This window comes from Myxine glutinosa, chromosome 5, assembly GCF_964187855.1.
Source record: "Myxine glutinosa chromosome 5, kmMyxGlut1.1, whole genome shotgun sequence".
Taxonomy (NCBI): Eukaryota; Metazoa; Chordata; class Myxini; order Myxiniformes; family Myxinidae; genus Myxine; species Myxine glutinosa.
In genome coordinates this window covers 193,852,356-193,864,113 of record NC_136265.1, presented here as the reverse complement: position 1 = coordinate 193,864,113, position 11,758 = coordinate 193,852,356, and positions in this window count along the sequence as shown.

Here is an 11,758-nt window from a genome sequence, read left to right as displayed (position 1 = left end):
GGGATCCGGGAAATATCTCCGGATCCAAACGTCCGGGATCCAAACTCCGGGAAATATCTTCAGCAGGAGGTTTATCTGGAGTGAATTAACCGTGAGGATTCCTGTGCGTTGAATGAAATTTTTGTTGCTTACTAGATTTGATCAGCCACAGTTTTGATTTGTAGTTGTTGAGTGTGAGTATTACTTTTGGTTGTTAAACATACTTTTTGATGGAAAGAAAGTTTTCACTGTGTTAAAACTTTCTTCCTTGAAGGTGGGGAGTGTTACAGATCCGTCACTTCCACCTGTGTTGTTATTATATACTGTTAGGATTTTTAGTTTCAGGTAATATTGTTGATAAGATTTTTTTCTCTGAAATGAAGATGACTTTAGTAAAAGGTGAAAAGAAATGTTTGTGAAGAAAAAAAAGGAAGAGACGGCAATGAGAGAGATGCAGCCGTGAATCGCATCGAGGCTGCGGGTGGACTTTTTTGATATTGGTTGCGAATGAGTTGAGGCTTCCCAGGAAAGGGATTTCCCACGACATCGTCCTATATTGCGATTGCAATTAAACCTGCATCTCAGGTTTATTACCAAGTGTGAGTTATTGTTGGGGAAAAATCAAGCACCTCCATTCCAGGCTGATATGCCATTTGTCCTCGAAGAGACTGTCTGCTTGGTGGCTTTTTTTTTTTTTTTTGTATACAGGATCGAGGCTCGTGAAAGAGCTAACATTTATCACACAAACAAATCAAACAGACAAACAAAGTATATAAAAAGGGGAGCGGTAGACAAGATGGGGGAGAGAAGGGGAAGCACACAAACACAACATTTGAGAGCAGGGACATCGGGAGATGTGTGGGAGGGAGAGGGCTTGAGGGGAGGAGGCTTGGGAAGGGGGGGGGGTTTGGGAGAAGTATAAAACACGAGGACATCAAGGACTTACAGGAAAGAAGTTAGTATTTCAAAAAAGTGGATTTGGGGTAAAATTAGCGGGGGTAGGAAAGATCAATGTTTTGGATAGGGGAAGATAAGAGATGGTGGTGAACAGCTGTTTTAAAGACCTGGAGGGAGGCGTGGGATTGAAGAGAGTGAGGGAGTTTGTTCCAGAGGTGGGAGAAAAGAGGAATGAAGGAGTGAAGGTGAGCAGAGAGTCTTGATTTTGGCAGTTTAACCATAAGAAGGTTGCAGGCAGATCTTGTGCGACCTGTAGGAATATTTGGGGGACAGAGCCCAGAGAGAGCTGGGGGAGCAAGGCTGGAGAGGAGTCGGTAGAAGACGGAAAGACCGCCAACCTGCCTGCGGTGAGTAAGTGAAAGGCCCTTGGAGATAGCTTCATCGTGGGAGATTCCAATGATTCTGAACGCTTTGGTTTCAACAGCGTGAAGACGAGCTAGGTGTGAAGCAGGAGCACCGGCCCAGAGGGAGGAACAGTATTCCATTGAGCTGCGGAGGAAAGCCTTGCATGTGGTGAGGAGCTCAGGTGTGCCAAGGAAGGACTTCGCACGACGGAGCATGCCCAGTCGGCGACTGGCTTTGGAGGCCAGATTTGAAATGTGGTTTCGTGGATTTGAAATGTGGATTTGAAATGTGGAAATGTGGTTTGAATTTGAATTTTTCCCGGGAAATATCATGGCAGATAGTGAGATGCAAAATGGCAGATAGAAATCTTGTTTTGTCGTTGGGATTTCCATATCGACCTCTCACCTCGTAACTCGTCTGCAGCCGTGCCGATACCTGCCTATTCTCGTCGTTCAGCACGGCTTGAACCAGCATGGGGATCCATGCACAGACTTTTGGGAATGTTACATTCCACTCACGTTTGGTGTATCGTGAGTTCATTGCTTTGAGAGCATTGGGGAATGATGGTACCATCATATGTATTTTCATTGTACTCTCTTTCATAGTGTTATTATTGTGTTTGTGAGAGTTATTAAAACAATTACTTGTTTTGTTCTACAATTGAATTGGTGTGGTTTTACCATGGTTTGTTCGAACACTCAAAATAACAAATATTTCTGCCGTGTTCCTGCTCCAGACTCTGAGGGGCTCTGTAACCGGGGTTTTGGGAGGGAATACGTAATATAAAGAATGTTTGTGTGTTTGTATGTATGTATGTGTGTATGTATGTGTGTATGTATGTGTGTATGTATGTGTGTATGTATGTGTGTATGTATGTATGTATGTATGTACAGTATGTATGTTTGTATGTGCATATGTATGCATGGATGTATGTGTGTTTGTATGTATGCTTATATGTATGTTTGTATGTATGTTTGCTCTTCTCCCATTGGAAGGACAGCTGACTTGAAGCCACCCACAATTGTCTCCTGAAATACTTAACATAAAGTACCAAGAGGACGCAAAAGACTCCAAGGACCCTAAATACCCCAAAAGACCCCGAGGACCCAAAGGATCCAGAACAACCAAAATACCAAAAAAGACTGAAAATAACCTGAAGACCCAGTGGACCCCAAAGACCCAAAATACGCAAAAGGCCTTGAAGTCCCAAAAGACCCCGAAAACTTAAAAGACCCCAAAGGCAGAAAAGACACCAAAGAACCAAAAGAACAAAAACACCCTGAAGACCGAAAATAGTGAAAAGACACCGAAGACCCAAAAGACCCTTAAAGGGGAACCCAAACGCAAATTGTTTTTCTTCTGAAAACCATTGACAATCAAATTACAGCCTAATTTAAAGGGAATTTTATTTTATTTGTGAATCACAAAGTTCCGAAAAAAGCCCAAGATTGTCGATTTTCGAGTTCGAATTTCGTCTGAATTCATCCACATCTTTTTGAGATATCCTGTTCACAATCAGACAAACAAAAAAGACGTTCAAAAATCCAGCCACTCCCCCCCCCCCCCACCCCCCCCCGCAAAAAACAGTTGCCATGGATACATCAGATTTCCCATTTCATTACGGTTTAAATTGAGGATCTTCATCAAAGGACTTGATGTCCTCGTGTTTTATACTTCTCCCAACCCCCCCCCCCCCCTTCCCACGCCTCCTCCCCTCAAGCCCTCTCCCTCCCACACATCTCCCAATGTCCCTTCTCTCAAATGTTGTGTTTGTGTGCTTCCCCTTCTCTCCCCCATCTTGTCTACCGCTCCCCTTTTTATATACTTTGTTTGTCTGTTTGATTTGTTTGTGTGATAAATGTTAGCTCTTTCACGAGCCTCGATCCTGTACACAAAAAAAAAAAAAGAAAAAAAAAAAAAGGCACCAAGCAGACAGTCTCTTCGAGGACAAATGGCATATCAGCCTGTAATGGAGGTGCTTGATTTTTCCCCAACAATAACTCACTTGGTAATAAACCTGAGATGCAGGTTTAATTGCAATCGCAGTATAGGACGATGTCGCGGGCAATCCCTTTCCTGGGAAGCCTCAACTCATTCGCAACCAATATCAAAAAGGTCCGCCGCAGCCTCGATGCGATTCACAGCTGCATCTCTCTCATGGCCGTCTCTTCCTTTTTTTCTTCACAAACATTTCTTTTCACCTTTTACTAAAGTCATCTTCATTTCACAGAAAAAATCTTATCAACAATATTACCTGAAACTAAAAATCCTAACAGTATATAATAACAACACAGGTGGAAGTGACGGATCTGTAACACTCCCCACCTTCAAGGAAGAAAGTTTTAACACAGTGAAAACTTTCTTTCCATACAAAAAGTATGTTTAACAACCAAAAGTAATAGTAAGGGCATTTTATGAGATATTTCACAAATCTATTAACTAAATTGTTACCAAAAAATTTCTTCAACAATATGTTTGTAAAGGTGTGTAATAACATGTGTTAAAATGTTGAAGGTCAATTCCCGTGGGAAACCCAGAAAAAAAGCTGTTGAATTCGGGTACCGAAAAATTATTTTCGAGAATTTTTATTTTTTTTAATCGGCCCTTAAGTAACTTATGAGGGGTCAAATAAGGGTTTTTCATGATTCTGAGTTGATTGTTAACATTTATATTTTCACTTTTACATTTACACACAAAGTAGCTTTTATTTCACATACATATATAATACTCAAGAGTTATTTCTCATTCACAATGTCAGAAGTTTCAACAGTCATTGTCTATGTCTTCTTCAGACTCAACAACATCATGACTGCAGTTTCTGCATGTAATGCCATTACAGACTCCACAGGCCGAGATGCACGTGACCCCATTCTTCTTGCAGCTGCATCGCCGGTTGCTGCAATCTCCATGACAATTACAGCTCATGAACTGCAATAGCTCCTCAGGAGCCGTGGGGTCCAGTGTTGGAACTGGCTCATACCCATGCACACCTATTGTCCATCCATAGTCACTGGGGTTCAGAGACATGCTCTGTAGAAGGATCCAGTCCCGGGTCTGCAGGTAGGCACGGAGTGAATGTTGTGCAGCTGCACCCTCTGTTGGAGGTAGAGTCTCTGGTTTGATCACTCCTGCCTGCATGGGACTGGAACATGTTTACTGACGTCCTCCTCCATCCGCCGGTTGACATCAGACAGGTGACTGAGGGTGAGCACCCAGCATTTGTGGCCAGAAAAACTGTTTCTCATTCTTCCTCTGCTCAGTCCACCTTGTGACTTGGCTGCCTTCATTAATGTCTGCTCAATGCAAATGTCACACCATGTGCCGGACCACTCATGACTTGAGTAACGGACAACGTGGTTCCCATGGGCAGTGAGACGTTCTAAGGTGTCTTTGTAAGCAGGCAAAGTTTCTAGTTCCTTCATGAGTTGACAGTACAGCCGTGCGCCCTTGGCATACTGATGATGGCCTGCAGCGGCAAAGATGTGAAGCATCTTGGTAACAATGCAGGACAGATGCCCATTGTGGTCTGCAAGTTGCTCGGTTCTGATAAAGACCTTGATCGCATCTACCATGTGGTGGTACTCCACCCAGAGTGCAGGTGTTCTTCCTCCTTTTGCGAGTCGTTTGAAGGTTTCTTCAAACCTTTGCTCAAACACTGGCACTACTGGGTCTGAGTGTCTGGCTCCCATCTTCCCATCAGCCACCTTCTCCATGAAGGTCTTCATGTCACCACGCTCCTCCTCAGTGAAGGCAAGTTTCATGATGTGTTGATAGATGGCTGCATCGATGAGGAGGTGAACACGGATTGCCTTGTCAAAACATCCTCCATCCATGATGTGGTTGGCTGTCGTACTTCCAGGATAGATCAACTGGATCACATCTAGTAGTCCAGAATCTTCCATGATGTTACCCATTGATCCAAGATAAGACTTCAGCAGGTGAAAACCACCCAACCTTGGAATGACGGGTAGATTTGCCTGCTTTATTATATTCACAGCCTTCAGCCAAATCGGAAGATCAAAGGTCACTATAACGACCCCAGCGTGCCGTATGCACTCTTTCAGAGTGGTGAAGATGGTGTTGAGGTCATTAGGGTCTCCTTCAATAACTGGGAGGAACTCGATCTGTGTGCTCTGCTTTGCATCATTAGCATGGATTCTCTTCATCCAGCCATTCCAGTTGGAGTGTGGGAACTCAGGATCGTTGGCTTTGATCACCCACCCCGCTGCCCAGAGTGTGTCACCTGGAGTGAGGAGTGGCTGATCATGAGCCAGGGAGGAGGAAAGCTCAGCGAGGGGGAGAAACAAGATCGCGTTCGTTCCTATCTGTTTCCTGTTCGTAAATGGAATAATCTTTACTTCAGTTCCTCTCAGGATCTTAGCTTTGTCGAGTGCCTTCAACTTCACCCGGGGGAAAGCTGCTGTTGTCTGTGGATCTGGCAAAGGTGGTGCCGGAGAGGTGACTTCGATCCAACCCATTGAGTGAAAGGGAGTGTTTCCGTGAATAGAGACAATGTTTAAATCTATATTGTCTCCAACAAACTGAGTGACTGCATTGTTTGTTTCCCCAACCTCCATAAAGACCACCTGATCATTACTTGACAATTCACTTTCACTGGCTGGCACTTTGGCTGTCATCACTGATTGATCCTCAAGCGCAGCATCAACCGCAACCTCATCATTGATCTGTTCATCGGTTTCCTCCACAATGGTGTCAAGAGTGCCAGAAGTATCTGGAACATCATCTCCACTACTACTATTAAGGAAGCAGTATTTGTAGTTTTGTGTCTCCGTGTAAGACTCAGTGTATCCCAGCCGGTGGAACTTGTTGAGCATCCATTTTGACCCAAATCTATGATCAAGTTGTATGGCAAGCCCCATTTGGTGTGGCAATACTCCAGACTGAGGTCGACAGGCCTTAATAAAATTCTGCCCCCAAACGGCAACTCTTTCGTCTGTCTTGACAATCGGTCTCAAGAACATCTGAAGGCTTGCAGGAACAAGTGTCAGCTGACTATCGATGTCAGTCATACTGTGTGTGGTGGGGTATGACTTTGGACCTAAATCAATCAAGGCAATATCATTGGATATGAACTTGAGTGCCGTCTTTATGATCTGAGTCTTCTCATCTCCATGGTCAAGATTAGCATGATGCGCTCGCAGAATATTGTCGGTGCCATCTTTGAGACAGAGTACATCTGCCCTTCTTTCCTGTGTTGTGAAATACAAGGTGTCTTCGTATTTCTCTAGAAGTTTTATCTTTAGCCAATGCTTTGAATAAGAAAGGCTCTTCTCTGGTGACTGATCAAACTCCTGCAGCTTTTCATGGACTTGGTCCATGTTCATTACCCCATGCTCTAATTCTGAGTCTAACCATTCGCAGAATTCAATAAAAACTGCCTCTCGCTCCTCATCAATACTCCTCTGTCCTCTCTTCCTTTTTCCTTCCTCATCAGTCTTGGACAAACTGTCACCTCTCGCAAACATAAGTTTGCATCGCAAATGGTACAGTGTTTCTTCTGCTACCAAGTCGTTGATCCCTTCCAGGCGTCCAGTGACTTCAGTGCCCCAGTCATCCCCGCCTCCGTGCTGTCTTCAGCAAGCTTGCCTTCAGTGTATCTGCAGTCAAATTATATGGCACTCTATTTCTTTCTAGCTTGTGCTGGATTATTTTTGTAGAGCTGGGCTGGTTGGTTGCAAAGAATGCATACATCCTTATACAGGAGGTCAACTGACTGTGATCTTCTAGAACTGCAGCCAGTTGATGAACTGAACTCACAAGTAGTGCGTCTTCTCTTCAACTTTGATGACTCTTTCTCTGCCTTTGATGCTTGAGCTGACTTCTTGGTGGTTGCAACAAAGTTGTTGTACAGATCATTTTTACACTTCTGGTGGTACCTCAGTTTTCCTTCCTTTTTAGCCTCCTTCATACGTTCCACAACAGTAACATTTTCGACAGTTTCTGCTTGTTTCAATAAAGTTGAGTATCCCTTTGGAGTTGCCTGTATGAGCCTTTCAGCTGGTGTATCCGAGCGTGCACAGATGAAGCAATTGAGCACAGGTGGAGTAACGTCTTCATCCATATTGCTAGACTCCATGTCCTGCAAAGTAGAAAATGAGATATATTTAGAAATTATTTTTCCACAAAGGAGTGTCTGTGGTGAAATATAAATGTTAACAATCAACTCAGAATCATGAAAAACCCTTATTTGACCCCTCATAAGTTACTTAAGGGCCGATTAAAAAAAATAAAAATTCTCGAAAACAATTTTTCGGTACCCGAATTCAACAGCTTTTTTCTGGGTTTCCCACGGGAGTTGACCTTCAACATTTTAACACATGTTATTACACACCTTTACAAACATATTGGTGAAGAAATTTTTTGGTAACAATTTAGTTAACAGATTTTCATATGTTTCCCTTACTATACCTAATCTTAACGTCACCTAAGGTCATCTTCTAGGTCCCTACAGATTATCCAAACCCTCCCTCGGCGAGCTTTCACTGCCATAAACCCCATAAGACTAGTGCTCCTTTGCCCCCTGCTGTGAGGGATGGTGGATTGGCCATCCCATCACATGGGGCATCTCTTGCTATAAATATTGCTCGTCCAATTTCCACAAATCAAAAATTTTCCAATTACTGCCAATTCTACCCACTATTCTAAATTTCGTCTCAAATTACTATCACTATCACCATCATCACAGTCCACTCACTCATGCCTCTCGGTGCGCCAATTCACTTCCACAGCCCGGCTTCGTAAAGCCGAGCAATGAATGCGGGTTGTTTGGTGCCGGCGGCTGGATGCGTCCGGCACTTGGTGCAGGGAAGGAGGTTTACCCGGGCCGAGATCAAACCGCTGGTGTCCAGGACACGCCCATCGGTGAGCTCGCCTCGGCCCTGATTGGTCGGCACGGCCCTCTGGCTCCGCCCTTGATGACGATGGGCGGGCACGCCCAGGAGTCGGCAGCTCCTCCCCCTTCTTCTCCGAGTCGACCTCGTGGCGAATGGAGTCGCGGAGGGAACAGTTGGCAATTGTTGGAAGGGGAATGTGAATGAAAGGGGATCTACTCTTATTTCACTTGGTGCAATGGAGTATTTAAATTAATGGAAGACACAGCCTTACACTAATACAAATAATAAGGATATAACTACTGAACAGGGATATATGGTGTCCTTCGTGTATGTTTTATGGAATTAACTACGGGAACGCCCTTTGACCTTTATACACAACTGGAGGCAGGAGGGTCCAGAATAAAGCAATTTTAAAAAACACAATCCTCATATCCACGTCATGTCACTACCTAACCACTAAAAACACAATCCTCATATCCACAGCAATATATATATATTTATATATATATATATATATATATATATATATATATATATATATATATATATATAAATATATATATATATATATGTATATATATATATATATATATATATATATATATACACTAGACGACCCATGACCCGTTGGGTCAGTCAGTTTGAATAGATATGAGAATAGAACTAAAGCGAACGCTGGACATCATCAGGGAGATTATTTGGGCCAGCAAGCCATAAGGCTCACCTCTCCAGCGTTCTAAATCACTTATCTGTGACACGTGATTTCGGCCCTTATCTCCGATCACGTTTTTTTTTTTTGTTTTTTTTTTTAGAAAAAACACGCGACCCGTGGACTACCACGATTTTGTTGTCAGAGGACACTTCTGATGACGATGTTCTTTGTCGACGATCCTCCATTTACATAAACTCGCACGTTCTCTTTCCTCTTCCCTCGACTGAGCGCCACATACAGCTGACCATGCTGGAAGACCGGTTTCTCCAGGTAGACCAGCACATTCTCCATAGTTTGCCCTTGCGCCTTATGGATCGTCATTGCGAAGCAGGATTGTATGGGGAACTGGCAGCGCTGCAAAGGGATATCCTCAGCTTCCGACAGATTTAGTCGGATCCGAGGGAGCATTACAGTTTCGCCTTCAAACGTTGAACTTATGATCCTCACAACTATAATATTTCGAAGCATGTCCTCAACAATCATGCGCGTCCCGTTGCAAAGTTTCGGAGGGTCCAAGTTCCGCATCAAAATGATAGGGGATCCTTTTTTGAGCTCGAGGTTGTGCGGCGGCAATCCCGAGACTTCAACGGAATCTAGGAATTCCGTTGGGAAGTGCGTCGCATCAGTACCCTCAGTCACACTGTTGAACGCAGCATACTCCTTGCTAGCACCAGGGAACCTTGTGATGCATCTTGAATTGATGTTTCGCATCATATCGTTGAGGGGCACTAATATAGACCTGCTGAAAAAACCTCCATCGGATTGGCGAATGATGGATATATGGTATCGATGCACTCATCGAGCCCACTCGCTGTCAGTAGTATATCCTCTGGCAAATCTATCTCATCATCCGCATTTTTCTCGATTCTATCCTCGCCGATGGCGAGCAAAAATCTTGAAAACTGCCCACTTCCGTCGGTCAGTCGCATATTAGTTCTCAAGTGAAACATTCCAAAGCTCTGCCATAAGTAGGACTTCTTTATGCACGCATTCTCAACGTCAGCATCACACCCTCTTTTCACCACGGGCAGAAGTTGACGGAAATCACCACAGCATATCGTCAAGATCCCTCCAAAAGGCTCGTCTTTGTCACATACATCACGCAACGTGCGATCCACAGCCTCGAAACTCTGTCTCCTGATCATAGGACACTCATCCCACACGATGAGTTTTGTACTTCAAAAGAGGTCTGCGATAGTGGAATTTTTATCGATGTTGCATACGCCATCTTCCCTCGGTGTCAGAGGGATTTGGAACCTTGAGTGCGCTGTTCTTCCACCAGGCATGAGGGTAGCAGCTATGCCAGATGAGGCCACCGCAAGGGAAACTTCTCCACTCGCTCTCACTTCAGAGAGAATGAGGTTAATAAGAAACGTCTTCCCTGTGCCTCCAGGCGCGTCAATGAAAATCATTGATGACTGATTCGTGCGGATGCAACCGCACGCAAAGTCATAGACAACTCTCTGCTCATCATTGAGCAGAAGCTGCCTTTCGTCTACGATTCGCTGTTGTTCCTCCGTGTCGTATTAGAGTTCTCTCAGTCGGTGAATGTTGGCAATCCCTTCATGACGAAGAACAGTCGTTGGAGTCAGCAAGTGAAAATGTGCAACAGTTCTGTTCAACAATTGCAGTTTCTGCTGCAAATACGATAGAGCCAAGTCATGATGGCGCTCGTTGATGGCAATATTGGGATCATTTGCAGATCGTCGATGAGCTAGAAGATAATCTTCAGCCATAGCGTCCTTGAAACGTTCCCATAGATCCAATGGATTGTCGACTTCACTTTGTGTGAGGAGCACAACGAACAAATCCCTCATGGGTCTGGGAAGGCGTGTCCTCTCAGCATCCTCCAGAGTCTCGCGCCAGACAGCGTCTCCTTGCAGCAAACCCATTTCTCTGCAAGCGTCTTTGAATGTGGGTAGAATGACATTATCACACGTTCTCAGGACTTCGAACGAAGTCGGCCCTCTCACGTGGTGGAGGAGTAGTCGGAAATAGTACAGGTCACCAGTACGCGGCGAAACAGTGTAAACTCGTCCCAATATGTCATCCTCAAACATTCCAGGGTTGCCCTCCACCGGTCTGCCCTGTTTTCTTCATTGCCATCTCTTCTTGGTCCATGTATAGAATCTCGGAACATCCACGTACAACAGTGTCTTCGCGAAATGGTCACGTCTGCAAAGATCCATAAACTCTGTCAACGTGGTTTTGGCCATATTGGGATTATTTCTTTGTTCACGAACGTTCCCAGCAAAAAATACCTGTTGTTCATTTGGCAGATGTACTCCTAAACGGATAACGGCCGGCTTCCTGTCATGGACTGAGAATCCAAGAATGGAGGCAACAGCCTCTGAAGGTCCAATGTATCTACCCGTCAAGTACTCCGTTATCTCGTCGTTTGTGCGCAGTGCATACGTAGCTTGATCGCTACCTTTCATGGCATACTTAATAACATACTTGATCGACTTTATAGAGCAGCATATTTCAACGTTGATGTGGCAATCAAACGTTTTCAGGAGATAGAGATTATGGGGAACAACCCACTGATTTGTAACAGGTCGTCGTTGCCTCCCTTCTTGGTGCCCTTCAAATCCTCCCATTTCTGGGGATCTTCTTCTATATATGGGGTACGAATCGTCTCTGCACCGTGTGTACGGAGCATATGACCGCGGGTATCTGTGTCTGCATGCTCCATTCTTCCAGCATCCAGTTGCTGTGGAACAATATGGACCATGGATCATGTGCTTCAACACCAGTCTGTGTCCCTCTGGATCTTCATCGGGATCTGGTATTTCAGCTTGTACAAATCGATCATAGTCTTGTGGTCTCGGCTTTGAAGCTTCATTGAGCCACAGCAAACAGTGTATGTGAGGGAGACCTCGCTTTTGGTACTCCACACACACAACGTGAG